This window comes from Anser brachyrhynchus, assembly GCF_964034855.1.
Source record: "Anser brachyrhynchus genome assembly, chromosome: 1".
Classification (NCBI taxonomy): domain Eukaryota; kingdom Metazoa; phylum Chordata; class Aves; order Anseriformes; family Anatidae; genus Anser; species Anser brachyrhynchus.
The window spans coordinates 172,834,050-172,852,702 of NC_137694.1; the positions used below are offsets into that span (position 1 = coordinate 172,834,050).

The window sequence follows — 18,653 nt, forward strand, 5'->3', positions numbered from 1 at the left end:
CTAGCTGGTGGTGCAGAAACCTGTTAAAAGGTTCAAAGAAAGGCTGTTCTTTACTCCATCCTGTGAGTACAATGTCCTTTCTAACCCATCAGTCTTCAGAACCCTCCATCAGGTTACTACACCTTATTGATTTGTATGAAATAAAGAAATGTATTAAGTTCTCCTCTGGAGCTTCTTTATACTTTTCCTTCTTATAAAGTGAGCTGCCCAACTTCTTAACAGTAGTAAAAATACTATAATTAAATTAAATCTCAATGAATGGTATTTATTATAGCACAGAGAATTTTGCAAGACTTAATTTAAATACAAATTTAAAAATAAAAAAGTAAAAATATAAAAAATGTATTTTTTTCCTTTTTGTATCACTTCTTATATTTATCCATCAGCAATATTACTTTAGATTCTTAGATTTCTGCATTTATTTTCCCAACTGCTTTTGATTTTTGTGAGAGTTCTTTGACGCTTAAATGTAAAAAGAGAAATACGTTTGAGCTTAGTTATTTGGAACAATGTAGCCTCCTTACTAAGAAGTTGAAATGAAAATTTGAATGCCTGTACCTATAATCAGTTATGTATTTACTACTAACCTACTCTGTCTAACCTACTCTACATGTCTTGGACATGTAATTTTTCATCTATAGGTTTATTTTTTTTCTTAAGCTTTCTGCCTGATTTTTCTAGTTCAAATATATATCAATTTCATCATTTTGAACTTTTCTTACTTTGCATATGCCCAGTGCTTGCTTTTGTTACAACTCTAATGGTACAACAATAATCATAATCATAATAATAATAATAATAAAAGGCAAATATAAATTCCTAGCTTTATCTTCTAGTCTTTAAGTTTGTTTTGGAATAGAGAAGATTATGCCTAGAAAGCACAGACAAACTGTCAGTGAAAATCTACTGTTACTCAGGAGTGAATTGGATTACTGTGCACTCTGCAATTTGACAGCTAAGATGACTAAGTCCACAACTGTAATGGGCATATTCTTTATACACATTAAGTCTTTCTATAGTGATTTTTTCTTTTCTTTCTTTTCCATCTTGTGACTTCTGAAAGATGTGAAATGATTTAATCAAATAGATAGAAAGAAAGATAAAAATTGTGATAAGCATGAAATGCAATGTAAGATGTAATTTTCCACCAATTTGGTGTCTGCCTTCAAAAGATATAGTTGAGTAAAGGTTGAGGTTGAAAATGATTAGTTTTGTTGCCTGTGTTTGCAGGGTGAATTGGGACACAACCTGAGCAAATGATGTTTCTTGTAAAACTGTATTAAAGCAATTTCTAGATGAAACTGAAAAAAGCAAGACAGTTTGCTATTGTTGCATAGATCTCAGGAGTTTACATTCAAAAGTATTAACAATTTTTGCACTAGTCTGAACTCTAGGAGATTTAGTCCTATTGACTGAGAAAATAAATGTCAAATTTTACCTTCTTAAACAATATACTAATGAGATTTGTATAGGCTTCTGTAGTTTTAGATGAGTTTTATTATTGTGTCCCCTAAGATCTGTAAAACAGCTCTTAATCATTTGTGGAACAATTGTATAAGTCATTACCAGTTCTTAGTGTTTCTTTTAATGGAGAAAATAATGTTGTGTAGTCTCTTTCTAGTGCTACAGTGAACACAATAAAATAAATAAGAAGTGTGATATTACCAGGTCAAGGAAGGGGGAATTTATATCCTTTAAATAATGTGAAGAAAGCAAAGTAAATACCTGATCGATTGGATGATCGTTTGATCGATCAATCTATCTATCTATCTATCTATTCAAAATGAGGGAATATTCCTCTATTAATTTTTAATATTTCAGAAAGCATATGCAGAACCATTTTCACCCTTGTCCTTATTCTTCTAGCTGAAAAGCCACAATTTCACGTTAAAGACATGAGTCTTAAAGACAGCCTCCAAATATTGCTGGATCGTCTCCTACTGCTGCCCAAGAAAGGTAGATGTGAGGCACCACATGTGGTAGAGAAAATTCTACATTGTGGCTGGAGTGGAAGAGCAGCAGTGACAGGGACAACAACAGGACACCAAGTATTACTATTGCTATTTTACTGTTTTATGTTTGTCTCTTCTGATGCTTGTCTAGCGCAGAAAGAAGATAAGGACAATTGAAGTGATGTGACCTATCACCTCATATGTACTGTGGCAGTTCTCTCTGCGTGCTATGGACCCAATCACTCCCTGGGTAGCATAACACATAATTTTCATTGATTTTGGTAGCAGTTGAACACAGGCAAGTAAGGGCACAATTTGGTCTTTTGGCTACTGGGCTACTGTTATTTTGTGCTTGAAGATTGCAAAGGCAAATAAAGGTCTGTGTGATTCCCTTCCTTCTGAGTAAACTACTGTGTGAAAAAGACTAAAAAAAAAAAAAGAAAAGAAAAAAGAAAAAAAAGAGAAACTCGCTGCAATGTCATTACCAGTTTGAAACCTCAGCTTGTGTCACTGTAAAAAAAAGGGGAACATAAGCCAAGTTTTTCAAAATGTCAAGAATTATCTCTGCTTTGTCAGATTTGAGAGTGGCGTCATGGGGCTTAATTAGACATCGTGTAATAGAAAATACAGGGGTGTTAGTCAGTAGTGAGTGTCTTTCACGGAGATATAAACATTCACGCTGCTACATTATTCCACATATTTCCAGTGAGCTTGTGAATGACCTAAAATAAAAGATTATTCTACTATGAAATGTCATTCTGATGTCTGAGGTATAAATCCTTCCTTATTTGTTACTAAAAGATTTTTCAAAATCTATGAAAGGAATCTACTACAAGGATTAGAATTTTTAAATATAAAAGTTTGGAATTATTTATTTAACTGGTGCTTTGTTATGGGAAAACTTCCAGAATCTACTGGGTAATTCTGAAAATATATCCCCCCTCCCCCACCACCACCACTTGAGAGGCTTTCAATTTGTAAGAGGTTGAAAGTATTGCATTCACAATTCAACTATGCTTTTCCAAAGGTGTATGTGCATGAGCCTCTCCTCTAAATATAAAACGCCCTGATACAATTAGATAAAAAAGTAATATAGACTCCTGAGTTTTGGGCATCTCTTTGAAGAAACGTAGCTTTAGGAACATGTAATCCCTGATAACTATAAGTATTAATAAATTTAAAAATGATGAAATCCAAAATAAAACCTGGTACCATTTTCTTTTCATAATTTCAGATTTGTTTGTTTGTTTGTTTGTTTCTTACCCAACTTATTAGAGCTTTAGATAATACCAGAAGACTGAATTTTAAATAATTCTTGAAGGGACATGCAGAGCTAATTGTACTGGGTTATTTGGGTGTTAATAGAAAGTAATAATGGATGAACCATTGCAAAATGCCACGTAAGATTCACGGCCGTAATAATGCACCTTCCCTACTATGAAGCTTGAAAGCATATTAAACTATGATAGAAATTTAGGACAGATTATGATAAAAATCTTAAGTTGGATGTTTATATATATATTTTTTCAATAATCATAGAAGTAATATTTAATAATGTGAGCGGTTTTCCCCCCAGAGGTGGGATAGCATTGATATAAAACTACTATGTCAAAGAAGTCTCTTCCACAGTACTTGAAAATCTATATCCCTTTCAGTTGCATTGCTTTACAAAATGCTTCTTCTGCATTTCAGCAGTTAAAGTTTTCCTTCAGAAATTTCAAGTATTCTTTGCTCCGTTTTAGAGATGCTATTTTTGAGATGATGTTGCTCAAATCTGAGATTACACTTTAGATTTAACAGCTGTCTGTAATACAAACATCTCGTATACTCAATGATATCAAGAGACTTCAGCATTTTTAATATAGTGTAGTGTTCTGAAGTATGGATCACACAATGAGAAAACCTCTTCTCCTGGTCCCATGCATTTTCATACTGCTTCACTTTACTTGATATATGGAAATATAGATGACATACAGAAAATTATAATGATGGGCACCAAATAGAACTATAGAGAAATGCATGACAGCTTCTGTTACGACCTCTACTTCTGGGCTAAAAGACAAAACAAATCCTTTTAAAAATCTGTGAGATCATGGCTTATGCCTGCATCTAATAATGTGGAGCTGATGACTGATGCATTTGTGCATTATTTGTGCAAATATCAATATATGTTGCATCCACTTAAAGTTTTTCATATACGTTTTGTTTGGCTTTATTTCCTATTTTATAGATACAGGTATATACTTTAGCCTAGCTGGAGTTTCTGTGTGAGGGAAGTGAAGAAAGCACTATCACTGCAACATGCACAAGTTTTCCTTTTGTTGGTTCATTAGAAGAAATGTCTGCTTAGTGATCCCATCTCTAATTGTTTACACCTTTTAAACATCTGCTTCATGTGGAGAAATTCCTAGCTCTCACATTAGAGATAAATTACGCTTTTTAAAATATAACCTGCCAGCTTAGGGTTTTCTTCTGCATGAGTTATAAATTGTATATATATATATATAAACGAACCTGAGACATCTTTAACAGCCATTTGATAACAACTGCCTTTTTCCCAATTTTCCAAATAATGTACTATATTGTAACCTGTCACATTAGATTATATCCATCATGTAGCACTAGAGCATGTGATGTGACATAATGGGATGTGAAGGCAAGTATTAGATATGAAGGGAAGAAAAGATTTTCAGAAATGTCAAGGATGCATTTGTGTGTTTGTGTATCCTCACTTATCTTACTGTTAATGCATAAAAGCCCCATTTTGCTCACATTAAGGGTTTGACTTCAACCCACTATGCCAAAGACACTTTGAGTTCAGAATAAAGCTGTGTCCTTAGCTCAGCCTACCACACTACAACACATTTCCATCTCCGTTAAGTAACAGCACTCATTCTTCCACAGGCTTGTCTGTTGACATTTGAGTGATTTAAAGATACTTATGAAAAAAAAAAGAAAAAAGTCTTAAATGCTTCCCCCCCCCCCCCCCCCGCTTTTTTTTCTTCTTTGTATTACCTAGGTTTCTCTTGGATGTGTACTTATCATCAGGATGGTTTTTCACCCCAAGGCAAAATTTGTGAGTTTTAGAAGTATTTCTCATTTATTTTCCTTCTTCATCATTTTTTTTTTTTCATGTAGTAGTAGACTAACAGAATAATTTGGATATGAAGGAATCTCTAGAGGTCATCTAGCCTTTCCTCTTCAAAAAAACAAACAAATAAAACCAAACAAACTAAAAAAAAAAAAAAAACACAAACAAAAAAAAAACTACCTAATTTGAGAGTTAGATCTGGTAATATGACCTTAACTTTTAATATACAAGCATTGTGTTACCACAGTTGGTGGCTTTCATAAAGATCATGTAACAGCAACCAAAGGTTTCATTATATAGCCTTTGCTTTCTTCTAACCTAGGGGCTTGTATTTGTGTTTTGCGCAACATACTCATTTTGTTATGCCTAAGTAAATAACATTCCAACTAACATGGAATAACAAAAGTAATTAAGAAAATTACACATGAAAGCAATGCACTTTGCCATCAAAAAGGAATAAGTTGCTTTATATGTAATAAATAAAAAAGTGTGTTTTTGTCATAGTAATAACAGTAGGTCAAATTACAAACTGAACCAGTTTCGCTTTTGTTCCTCAGATTCTGTTGTATAGAGAACTTAGAACTTACCTGAGTTTAAAGTCTTAGGTAAGGCTAAAGGAAAATATTTCAGAGCGTTGACCAAAATGATATATTTCAATATACTCAAGTGAATCCCATCAAGTCTCACGTACTAGTTCTACATCTATGAGCTCTAAAATAGACTTTTTTTTTTTATATATATATATATAAATCTGAGGAAGAATGTAAACATCAAGTGCAAGTTTCCGAGTATGAGGAATTTGGCTGCTCTTCTCATTAATAGGCAATAGGTTTTCCCTATATCCTTTCCTTTCCACCTTCCTCTCACAAGCTACCAACTAATTTCAAGCTTTGATCCTCATCTGGTACTCATGAATAAACCAGGTCCAGGCAATACTAGTTTCATATATGAAACATAAGGAAAGTTTCATTGCTCATGGATAATGCAAATCCAAAAACTGACTGAAGTAAGTATAGAAGTATATTTTTTTAATTATTTTTTATTGCTTTTTGCTTTCAGATCAAAGCACGAGTGCTATGGACTTGCCCAGTTCAAAATCCAATGACAAAACATTTTCATTTAATTGTTTTTGACTAGTAGAGAATTCCAGAAATAGAAAGAACAGAAACTGACCACTGTGGAAATTAGTACCATGTTATTTATTTTTTTTAATCATAATATGAGAATTTCTTATGTAGTAATAATATTTCTTCAGAAGAACGATATATGTAAACACAGTTTTCTATGAATAGGGAGAGGATTATTGAAATTGGTCTGTATTATTGAAAATGATCTGTATTTTTGGTTTTGGGTGCATAGAACAATGACAGTCAATAAAATAAATAAATGAAATAAAGTATGTAAGATGTTGTATTTTCCCTGCAAAACAGGAAGATTCTGAGTTTTAAATAGAGAATAAAGCATTACAAATGATTAAAACTCCATGGAAAAAATAACCAAATTATGGTAAATAGGAGGCTTATTTCTAATTGAAATTGAAATTTTCTATTTCAGTTCAGGCTGAACTTGACTTCCTACTGAAACCATCAGTATGCATAAAAAACATATAATTGAGCCTTGTTGGTAGCAGTACACTAAATTCAGCTTACTTATTCATCTTTACTTTTCTTATTTTCTTCAGCTTACTTATTTGTCTGTATTCAACCCATATTTTTATCATGCTACAGACTATGTAGTTATGCTGAGATACATCTTCTTCCAAGGAACCAATTCCTTGTTCAGTTATTAGCACTTCTTTACTTTTTCTATTTCATATCATCCTTTTTTCTATCTATGCAGACTACATCTTTTGCAGGACTACATTTCCTTCATTAACCTTAAATAACCATCATGAAGTTCAGGAAAAAAAAAAAAGTACAGTGAATTTATACCTGCAGTGCTAAACAGATTTTTTTTTTCCTCAGTAAAACTAGTTTTTTACTTATGTTGAACTACTTTTATCTCTCTAGAAATTTGGCTTGGTGAGGTTTTGTTAGCAAGACAGATACAAAATTTTAGTGCCAGATGTGATTAGAATTGTTATGGGTTAGTGACTTGTCATATACTATTTTGACAAATTCTGATGAACAAATTATATACACTTTTCACATACTGCCTGACAACTTTAGTGATCTAGAAAAATGTGTCAGTGTTTCTATAATTTGAAGTACCACTGATTTCCGCATTCCCTTGTGCCATTCCCTTAGGAAAAGCATTATGTAAAATGAGAAAATAGAAAGGAGGAAACTTTTTTTTTTCCCTGAAAACTCAGTCATATAAATTGTTTATAGCACTTCACTAAACTAGTTGCTGACTATAAAAAGCTTCCTTTACATTTCAACATACTCTCTTCTTTGACATGGAAAATCAACTCCGTCTATTGTTTCTGTTGGAGTTGGACTTGATGATCCTCATGGTCCCTTCCAACTCGGGATAATCTATGATTCCATGATTCTATGTTCAGGAATGTATTCAAGATAAGCTACCAATATAACATACAAGGAACAAGGAACCAAATATTCAATAAATAAATACATGCACAACCTAGCCACTTTTTTTTTTTTTTTTTTCCTTTTACTGTCTATTTGCCAGCTAAAACAGAGACCATTTCCATTATCATGCTGTTGTTGCATTATCCTTGGACTATGCTTTTTTGCTAATGAGAGCTGTGATGACAATTTTTATGGTTTTATTTTTACATGTTCTTCTATGTTTCCAAAACAGAATGAATTAAAAAAGAATGCGTTATTGTTTTGAGAAAAAAACAAAAACAAAAACATAACATTAAGAAATATTTGAAAGACATTTAGTTCTGAATCACAGAATCATAGAACAGAATCATAAAATGCTTTGGGTTCAAAAAGACCTTAAAGATCATCCGATTCCACCCCCCCTGCCATGGGAAAGGATACCTTCCACTAAACCAGGTTGTTCAAAGCCCCATCCAACCTGGTCTTAAACACTTCCAGGGATGGGGCATCCACAACTTATCTGGGCAACCTGTTCCAATGCCACACTGCCATCACTGTAAATAATTTCTTCCTTATTTCTAAACTTAAACCTACCCTCTTTTAGTTTAAATCCATTACTCCTTCTCCTATCACTACACTCCCTGACAAAGAGTCCCCCACCAGCTTCCCTGTAGACCCTCCTTAGGTACTGTAAGACCACTATAAGGTCTCCCTGGAGCTTCCTTTTCTCCAGGCTGAACCTCTATGAATGAGAGATTTGTAAATGAGAGAATATTCCATACACCAATATCAATAAATTTCCTTCATTTTTTAATGTTGCTATGATGTTGCCTTATAACATAGCTATTCTTACTGCTCTTACAGTTTAGTAAAAGAACTAGGTGATTATACAGAACGAAGTGAGTCACAGCTCAAATATTGGATAAAACAAGATACTAAAAAAAAAAAAAAGGATTAATTATTATTATTATTATCATTATTCTCATGGAAATACTTAAGCTGTGAGGTTTAGTTCAGGTTTTGTATTTAGTCCTTTATTTCTCATCTTTAAGTATCCATATATAGTCGAAGGGGGAAGACTAGAGTCGAAGGGGGAAGGGGATAAAACCAGACACAGCGGGGATGAGCTAAGGGATGGTGTGCTAGAATCAGAGGGACTGTGTCCTAGTGAAGTCCTTCAGTCGGCTCCACAAGGTGCTGCGTGTAGGGAGGTGCATTTGAAGTGCTTCTACATAAACGCACGCAGTATGAGGAATAAAATGGATGAGCTAGAAGTCTTGGCCCAGTCCCACAGCTATGACATCATCAGCAGAAGCAAAACCTGGTGGGACGAGTCCTGTGGCTGGTGTGTTGCAGTATATGGTTACAGGCTCTTCAGGTAGGTGAGGTGGCGGGGTGGCAATGTATGTGAAGTATGGGCTGGACTGTGTGGAACTTCAAGTTGGCGATGGCAAAGTTGAGAGCCTCTGGGTAAGGATTAAGGGACGAACAAATAAAGGGGATGTCGTTGTGGGAGTCTATTACAGACCACCTGGCCAGGACGACAATGCCAATGAATTATTCTTTGCAGAACTAAGAGATGCCTCGAGATCAACTCCCCTTGTCCTTATGGGGGATTTCAACTTGCCAGACGTCAACTGGGATCACCACATGGCTGAAAAGAGCAAGTCCAGAAGGTTCATAAAGCACCTAGATGATAACTTCTTGGTGCAGGTGCTAAGAGAGCCTGCTAGATCTGTTGCTGGAGAACAGAGAGGGTCTTGTGGGAGACATGGCAATTGGTGGCCGTCTCGGTCATAGTGACCATGAAGTGGTTGAGTTTAGAATTTATGGTGACAGAAGGAAAACTGTCACCAAAACTTCAGCCCTGGATATGGGGAAAGCAGACTTCAGGCTGCTCAGGGAAATAGTCAGCAAGGTTCCCTGGGAAACTGCTTTTGAAGGCATTGGCATCCATCAGTGCTGGTCCATCTTTAAGCACTGCCTCCTAAAAGCACAAGATCAGGCAATTCCAAAGTATCGGAAGTCAGGCAAGCAGGGCAGAAGGCTGGCCTGGCTGACCAGGGATCTACTGGAGCTTAGGCAAAAAAAAGAAAGTGTACGGCTGCTGGAAGGAGGGTCAGACGATGAGGAAGGAATACAGGGATGCTGTTCGTGTTTGTAGGGACAAAATTCGTGTGGCCGAAGCCCAACTAGAGTTGAAGCTGGCTATGTCTGTGGGAGACAATAAAAAAGGTTTTTTTAGATATGTGAAAAGAAAAAGGAGAACCAAAGAAAACATAGGTCCGCTACTAGATGGGGAAGGTCTCCTCACAGACAATGACATAGGCAAAGCAGAGACGTTTAACACCTTCTTCGCCTCTGTCTTCAGCACTGATGATGGGCTTCGTGACCCAGGGTGCCCTGAGCTGGAGGACCATGACAGTAGGAATGACAAACTCCCAACTGACCCCAAACTTGTGCGGGATTTGCTGCTCCACCTGGATCCATACAAGTCCATGGGTCTGGATGGGATTCATCCCAGGGTGCTTAAAGAGCTGGCTGACATCATTGCGGGACCTCTCTCAAGTATTTTTCAATGGTCTTGGGAATCTGGAGAGGTCCCAGTAGACTGGAAACTGGCAAATGTTGTGCCAATTTTCAAGAAGGGTAAGAAAGAAGACCCTAGCAATTACAGGCCTGTCAGTCTCACGTCAGTGCCTGGTAAAATTACAGAGGAGATCATCCTTGAAGTTACTGAAGCGCAGCTGAGGGACAATGCAGTCATTGGTCTCAGCCAACATGGGTTCATGAGGGGTAGGTCCTGCCTAACAAATTTGATTTCCTTTTATGATAAGATCACCCATCTAGTCGATCAAGGGAAACCAGCTGATGTGATCTTTTTGGACTTCAGCAAAGCTTTTGACACGGTTTCCCATAGGATCCTACTGGACAAAATGTCCAGCATACAGCTAAACAAAAAACATAATGCAATAGGTGAGCAATTGGCTGACGGGCAGGGCTCAAAGGGTTGTAGTAAATGGGGCCACATCTGGCTGGCGGATGGTCACTAGTGGGGTCCCTCAAGGCTCCATTTTAGGGCCAGTCCTCTTCAATGTTTTTATAAATGATTTGGATGTAGGACTAGAAGGTGTTTTGAGCAAATTTGACGGCGACACCAAACTTGGAGGAGTTGTGGACTTGGATGAGGGTGGAAAGGCCTTGCAGAGAGACCTGGACAGATTGGAGAGCTGGGCGATCACCAACCACATGAAGTTTAACAAAAGCAAGTGCCGGGGCCTGCACCTGGGACGGGGCAACCCTGGCTATATGCACAGACTGGGTGACAAGATGCTGGAGAGCAGCCCTGCAGAGAGGGATCTGGGGGTTGTGGTTGACAGCAAGTTGAATATGAGCCAGCAGTGTGCCCTGGCAGCCAGAAGGGCCAACCGTATCCTGGGATGCATCAAGCACGGCATCGCTAGTCGGTCGAGGGAAGTGATTGTCCCGCTCTGCTTTGCACTGGTGCAGCCTCACCTCGAGTACTGTGTGCAGTTCTGGGCACCACCGTACAAGAAGGACATTAAACTGTTGGAGAGTGTCCAGAGGAGGGCAACAAAATGGTGAAGGGCCTAGAGGGGAAGACATATGAGGAGCGGCTGAGGTCACTGGGCCTGTTCAGCCTGGAGCAGAGGAGGTTGAGGGGGGACCTCATTGCAGTCTACAATTTCCTTGCGAGGGGGAGTAGAGAGGCAGGTGACCTATTCTCTGTAATCACCAGTGATAGGACCCGCAGGAACGGTGTTAAGCTGAGGCAGGGGAAGTTTAGGCTGGACATCAGGAAGGGGTTCTTCACCGAGAGGGTGGTCACACACTGGAACAGGCTCCCCAGTGAAGTAGTCCCTGCACCAAGCCTGTCTGAATTTAAGAAGCGATTGGACTGTGCACTTAGTCACATGGTCTAAACTTGTGGGTAGACCTGTGTGGTGCCAGGAGTTGGACTTGATGATCCTTATGGGTCCCTTCCAACTTGGGATATTCCGTCGTTCTATGATTCTATGATATTAACAGCCTGAAAATATAGAAAGTAATGATGCAGATATATTTACAGATGACATATTTAACATCAAATAAATGTTTGTTCAAGATCAAAGAAATCAAGAGAATTTTAGATATCTAAGGGAGCTGAAACAAGTAGTGAATGAAACTTAATACAATACATTCAAACTGTAGGAAAAATAGGCTATAGTGGGCTGCATCGGAAGAGGAATGGCCAGCAGGTCAAGGGAAGTGATTTTGACTCTCTACTCTGCACTTGTGAGGCCTCGCTGTATCCATGTCTGGGGCCTCCAGAACAAGAATAATGTGGACCTGTTAAAGCACGTACAGAGGATGGCTGCAAAAAAATATCAGAGGGTTGGAGCACCTCTGCTATGATGAAAGGATGAAAGAGTTGGGGCTAATCAACCTGACGAAGAGAAGGCTCCAGGCTGACCTTGTTGCAGCTTTTCAATACTGAATGGAAGCTTATAAAAAGATGGAGAACAACATTTTGCTCAGTCAGATGAGGACAGGACAAGGGAGAATGATTTTAAATTAAAAGAGGGGAGATTTTGATAAGATTTTAGGAGGAAATTTTTTCTGTAAGGGTGGTGAGGCACTGGAACAGGTTGTCCAGGAGAAGCTGTGGATGCCTCATCCCTGGAGGTGTTCAAGACCAGGTTGGATGAGGCCCTGGGGCCATGGCAAGGGGGTTGGAATCTTTGAGGTCCATTCCAACCCAAGCAATTCTATGATTCTGTGATTATAGATTTAGTATTGTTTTTCATGTGCATATAAATGGATTGGGGAGTTCATTAGGACAGGATGTGGTTTAGATAGAATACTGTTTTATTTTTTTTTTTAAGAAATCATAATGAAAATCAAATTTTAACTTTTCTTTTAACAAATGGTAGGCCACTATTTTGAAATGAATATTTCAAACTTAAAGTATTCTCTGTCTTTTAGATTGAATAACCCTGGATCTGACTGATCTAGGTTTCCTCTTTCTTCCTCTGTCAGAGATGGGATATTGAACTAAATAGATCTTGGATCCATTCCAGAGCATCACTTCTCTCTTTGTGCTCAATGCACCATGCGTTTATAGTAAAGCTTAATTAATATCAAAGTAAACGCACGTTCCCTGTAGTGAGGAGTGAGACATGGTCCTTACTTCAGAAATTTAAAAGTGAAAAGAGGTGGAAATGAAAACGCGGAAATTATTTACTACAGAAAGTAAGTGACAGAGTGTCCTGGTTCCAGTTAGGACAGAGTTAATTTTTCCTCATAGTAGCTGGTAGGGTGCTATGTTTTGGATTAGGATGAGAAGAGCACTGATAACATGCTGATGTTTTAATTGTTGCAGAGCAGTGTTTACACCAGGCCAAGGACTTTTCGGCTTCTCGCTCTGTCCTGCCAGTGAGCAGGCTAGGGGTGCAGCAGGAGCTGGGAGGGGACAGACCCAGGACAGCTGACCCAAACTGGCCAAAGGGGTATTCCATACCATCTGACATCATGCTAAACAATATATACGGGTGGCTGGCCGGGGTGGGGGGCCGGCTGCTTGGGGATAGGCTGGGCATCAGTCAGCGGGTGGTGAGCAATTGCATTGTGCATCACTTGTTTCTTACACATTATTATTATTAATACTATTATCATTATCACTATTATTATTATTATTATTGTTATTATTGTTATTATTATATTCCTGTCTTAATAAACTGTCTATATCTCAACTCACCGGCTTCATCTTCCCGTTTTTCTCCCCCATCCCAGAGAGGGAGGGGGGAGGGTGAGCGAACGGCTGTGTGGTGTTTAGCTGCCAGCCGGGTTAAACCACAACACAGAGGAAAAGATGTAGATGGTATTTATATGGAATTTATCAGCATAAGCAAGCTCTGGTAGAGGCACAGTATGGTAAATTCAACTTCAATTTAAGTTGATCTGGTCTTCAGTTGAATATGTAATAACTAGGTTAAGGCACTTTCAGGTTTGAATCTTCTGTTTCCTTCCATTTGAAGAAGAGAGAGTATTAAGTCAGGGACTCAGTCTGTGGCAATATTATGTTCAAAGCTGATTCGTGGCCCCAAATTCAAGCTCACTTTGTTTGCCGATATGTTACCAGTATTTGCCGTTGCATCAAAAATTAGTTTCCTTGAACCCTGTAACTAGTCTAAGTAGTTTTGCCCAGGTTAGTCCCCAAGTTCACACTGTTCAGCTGGTAGAATTTGTCATCGCTAAGTAGTTTAACTATCTGATATTTCAAATAGACCTCTGTGCAATTGCCACATTTTCAGAAGATACTGTCTTGGCAGCTTTACAGTTTTACAGTTTAGATTGTTCCAGGCGCTTTTTTTTTTTCCTTTTTTTTTTTTTTTTTTAATCTGCCACAAACTCATAGTCTGCAAAACTGTCATAAACATTTCTAATCAACCAATTTAATCGCAGGGCTAATCGCTGCTATTGAATTCTGTGTCCTCTGAATTTTAATTTTGAGATTTATTCTGTTGTGAGCCTCTTGGTCACTGTCAAGGTAAACAATTAGGAGCTAATCTGCCTGTTGCTTAGCCATCAGTGTGTGCTGAAGAGACACTAGCTTCATAACAAGAGAATGGCTTCATCCTTCATGCACAGTTAAGAACTTGCAGCTGACTTGGCTGCCTATTTGGGGCTCAATGGATGAAAGAGTCTATTAAATCATTAACCGTTAAGAGCCCATTAAATCATCAAATTTCTTTCTGGATATAAGTTTTGTAATAACATGATTACAGGGATCAGTAGCCAAGAACATCCACCCTATTTTTGCTGTACCAATACCAAAACTCCTGCCAAAAGTTGTTAGCCTTCCATTGTCTTAGCAGGCCTGATACCAGGAAATGCTTTCCCTTCTTTTGATCCATCTTGAAATAGTCCAACATAAGGAAAGCTTTCTTTGCATAGGTAAAATATTTGTCCTTTGCAACGGGCTCATAGGGACATTATTGCTGTCTCTAACAGAAACTTTTGAGGCCCAAGAGCACCAGAAAAGTTAGTAAAACTTTAATTTGTGCCACTACTTAAATATATATATATATTAAAAAAAATAGTTACATGAGTTTAGGGCAATCATTTTCTCTCTGTTGTCTATCTATATCCCTTAGTATCATCTGTCAACAAATCCTCAGTGGAAATATTAGATGAATTGGTATTCCTAGTGTCCTTAAAGGTTCTCAACAGTCTGTACCAGGCTACCTAGTACCTTAGCAGTATATCTGGCTAATCTGTACACCGGATATGCTGCAAACTTATTCTAATATTCTGTAAATTCCATGAAACTCACATTTAATGTAGAAATATGAGAGTTACATTAACCATTTTTAATGGTTTTAAAACGGATAAAAGATGAGCCTTTAAATCAGAATAGAAACCTTAAATAACAAAAGTTGCATAACAAAATGTTTTATATTTGAAAAGTATGTGAAAGTCTTGGTCATATTTCCGTTATGGAAATATCTATTGCAGTTTAGATTAAAACTATGATTTTGTTTAATTTTAGCATAATCCTTTTATGTTCTGACTCAATATATTATTAAACAACTGTGGACAACATGGAGACTTGAAATTCTCTGACATGGCAAGTACAATTTATGATGTCTTATGAGAATTACCAGACTTGCCTTACAGAGAGTTTTACCCATGTAATTAATAGAATAGGCAGCATTGAAGAAGTTAAGTCTGAAAGATTAAAGTTCAAATGTTACCATCAAATTATGAATTTACACATCCCACCAATTTCAGTAGAACTTCTAACACTGATTTTGGAGAGGCAAATAAGATTTTAACATTATGCCTGTACTCAGAATCCTCTCTGGTTTTATCCAGAATCTTATTGCTGAGAATGTGAAAGTTATCTGCCAAGAATAAGTTAAATATCTGAGCCTTTTACTTAATAGATGGCACACAATAATCCAGTGTGCTAGACATCTATAAGCAAAGACTTATTAAGCCAAGCTAATTAAATGAAAACAGTAAGCCAAATAATTAAGATGAAAGTCATGACCTGTAATGATCCCAGGTCCTGTCTATGACACAGAATTAATCTTTAATCATGCCTAATGGCTGCTTGCATATTTAATGCCTCCTACAGTTACTATCCTCCCCAAAGGGAATCCTTAGTTTCTTTCCTTCTTTCAGAAGTTCCTTTGGGAGTATGGGCTAATTGCTCTTACAGAGCAACAAAGTAGTTCAAGTTTTCAGAGCTTTTCCTTTTCTTTTTTTTTTTTTCTTTTTTTTTTTTTGATTACTGTCAGCAGTGTAAGTGTACATAAACTTTTAGTTGTGTCTTCAATGCCATCACATGTAAGACCAAGCTCAAGAGTTCCTCAGAGAACTTTAAAATTGAGATACTGCATAAGAATTATTTAGTAACTAATTTGCTGTTCACATTGTTGAGATAGCATAAGTTGTATTTTATTGGGGTTATTGGAAGTGACAGTTTGGTACATGGTTCAGGTCAAGATTAATTTATTAAGGAAATGACTAAGTTAGTAAAACTGGCACAGCCATATCAAAAGTGTTATCGTAACGTACCAGATGTTTTTCAATATTAGGGGATTTAGAAATTTTGTTTCCAAATCTTGTTGTTATCTCCTGCTATGAGCAGGAGAAGATTGATCATCAAGTTTTGAATTCTTTTTCTTACGTTTTTTCTGTTCTTCAGCTTTGTTTAGCTTTAAATGGGAAGAAGGTGTTTCTTTTAGAGTTTTAAATTCCTGAGAGGGAGAATGTGTCCTGTGAGTTTTCCATAGCCTCCCACAGTGCCAATGAAGAGTTTTTAAGCTCACAAGAATGCTTCTCCCCTTCACTGCTGCAGAGAAAGATTAATATCATGGACTTAGTTTAACTAGACTGCAGCTTTCTAGACTAACAGACGTTTAAAGAAACTGATAAAGTTGTCCTTTCCTGCAATCAGTTCCACCTTTTGAAGGGCTGCTGTCTCCATGAGTAAAGTGCCAACAAAAAAGAAGACTTCTGAGGGACCATTGATAATCACCTATTCAGCTATGGCAACATGATTATCTAGTATACTTACAGGATGGCTAAAGAGGAAACAGGAAAGGGAAAGAACTGTTCCACACAGCTCAGAAAACATCAGCAAAATATGAGATTGTGCCTTAAAAACAAATGAACAAAACAAAACAAACAATCAAAACTAACAAACAAACAAAAACACACAGATTTATTTGTGTGTTCTGTATGTCCCAACACGTTAGCTCTCATTCATCAGGGAAGATCTTTGTGTGTGTTTCTGTGTTCAATAACTTTGTTCTGCATCCTCACACTTTATGATTGCCATTCATCTGCTTCTCTTTAGCTCATTCACTAAAGGATCTGCAGGTTTTTCTTGTCTCCATGTTTAAAATCAGGTATGCATACTTTTTAGGTAAGATTATTATTATTATTTTTTTCCACCTGACAATCAGAAAGCATTTAAAAAATAAGTGAATTTCATTATAATCCTGATTCAGTAAATCATTTAAACATGTTTAGTATCTTGTGTGTCTTGTGGACTTTACATTTTAGATGTTCAGCTAGTATAAGTTAGCACAAACCTCTGTGATTTACACCACCTTTAGAATTGGTTCAGCCTCCATACCAAGAGCCATGCGTGGCTCCTGAGGTGTGCCTGCCAGGCTGTGTTTCTGTTCTGTATCAAGTCTGCAAAGCTTAAAATGTTTCTGCTGCTCATTATGCTGAGTAGAGAGCAATTATTTATAGAGTCCAAAATCCTTGTCAAGACATTGCACAGATCAGGGAATCCGCAGAGGTCTGTTAGGGCAGAGCCTGTCTCACCACTCCAGCCAGCAACAGAACAGCCCAGGGCACAGGGGCAGCCCCAGACCCAGGCATCAGGCACTTCCTTGGCAGCAGGGATATGCTGAGTCTGAGGACATGGTCTCTGTTGCCTCCCTTATCCCAGGAGCATGTAAGTTCTGTAAGGCCTGCCCCTGTAAGGCCTGTGAGGGTCCATAGGGCCCTGAAAATTCTTTTCTAAGCTTCTACTTTCTAAGGCTTCTAAGTTGTAAGTACAGTTTGGATTGTTAATTCTCAGGTACGTTCACTTTCATTTGCTCTATTAAAATACATTTTGTTCAGTAGGGCCTTTGAGCTCAGTGATCCACATCATTCTGTAAGAGTAACTTTTCCTTAGTATTTATTACTCCATCAATCTTCATGTCATCTGTAAACTTCACTAGTAAAAATCATCCAGCAAACTATTAATAAAAAACACACGGATAGTGTTGGACTTGCAAACCCTCTCTGCAGGACCATTGCAGGACTTGAGTTGGGAGCACAGAACTGGTAATATAGGAAGTAAGTAAATGGGAGAAATCCATCCTCCTTCCTTTTGTATTTCAGTAAAGATTGTATTAACAGTGTGAGGAGTCATTTTGCCACATATTCCTCTGTAGCTCTTTTAATCTGGGGGGCATTTGAAGACGTGTGGCCCATCATGTCAAGTGGAGGCTCAAAGAAAGATGCTCAGTAGTTTTAGTGTAGTGTTGTGGCAGTATACGTCTATGTTTTGAAACAGTGTCTCACCAGTGAACTTGGGGGAATGATAAAAAGATGATGATGATGTTGAAGCAGTGTGAAGAACGTCACTGCACATTTACAGTTCTGGGTGACCCTGCAAAAATCAAATTATTCTGTTTTAACCATTCTATCTCACAATCAAGGAAAAATATTCTTTTCATTATTAGCTAGAAAATTTTATTACATTTTGTGAACTCCTCAGTCTGATGTAGTGAACACCTGCTCACTGCAAGTCACTCTTTTTTCCAACACTTTTTAAAACCTACAGGGGTTTTGAAGGGCAATAGTTTCTTATTTATTTATTCATCTAAAGTTATTAAAGCTTTTTTAAACCACTGGGCTTATTTGATAAGAAGTACTGCTGTCACATGTTTTTGCCTTTTCTAAATCAAATAGAACACACAGAGATGAGCACTACTTGGGGACTGAAAGAACAAACAGTTCATCTTGTGATCTGAAATGTCTGCTATGAAAATATCAGCATCTTCAAGACAGAATAAAGTGCTA

The 18,653-nt window shown here is 37.4% G+C and overlaps 2 protein-coding genes across 8 annotated transcripts in view; one reads left to right on the forward strand and one right to left on the reverse strand.

The window, feature by feature from the left end:
• The window catches only part of PCDH9 (protocadherin 9), an 800,116-nt gene that overhangs the window by 493,263 nt on the left and 288,200 nt on the right, over positions 1-18,653 (forward strand). The window lies entirely within an intron of this gene.
• The window catches only part of LOC308187742 (uncharacterized protein), a gene marked incomplete at its 5' end in the record, with an annotated part of 533,458 nt that overhangs the window by 391,313 nt on the left and 123,492 nt on the right, over positions 1-18,653 (reverse strand). The window lies entirely within an intron of this gene.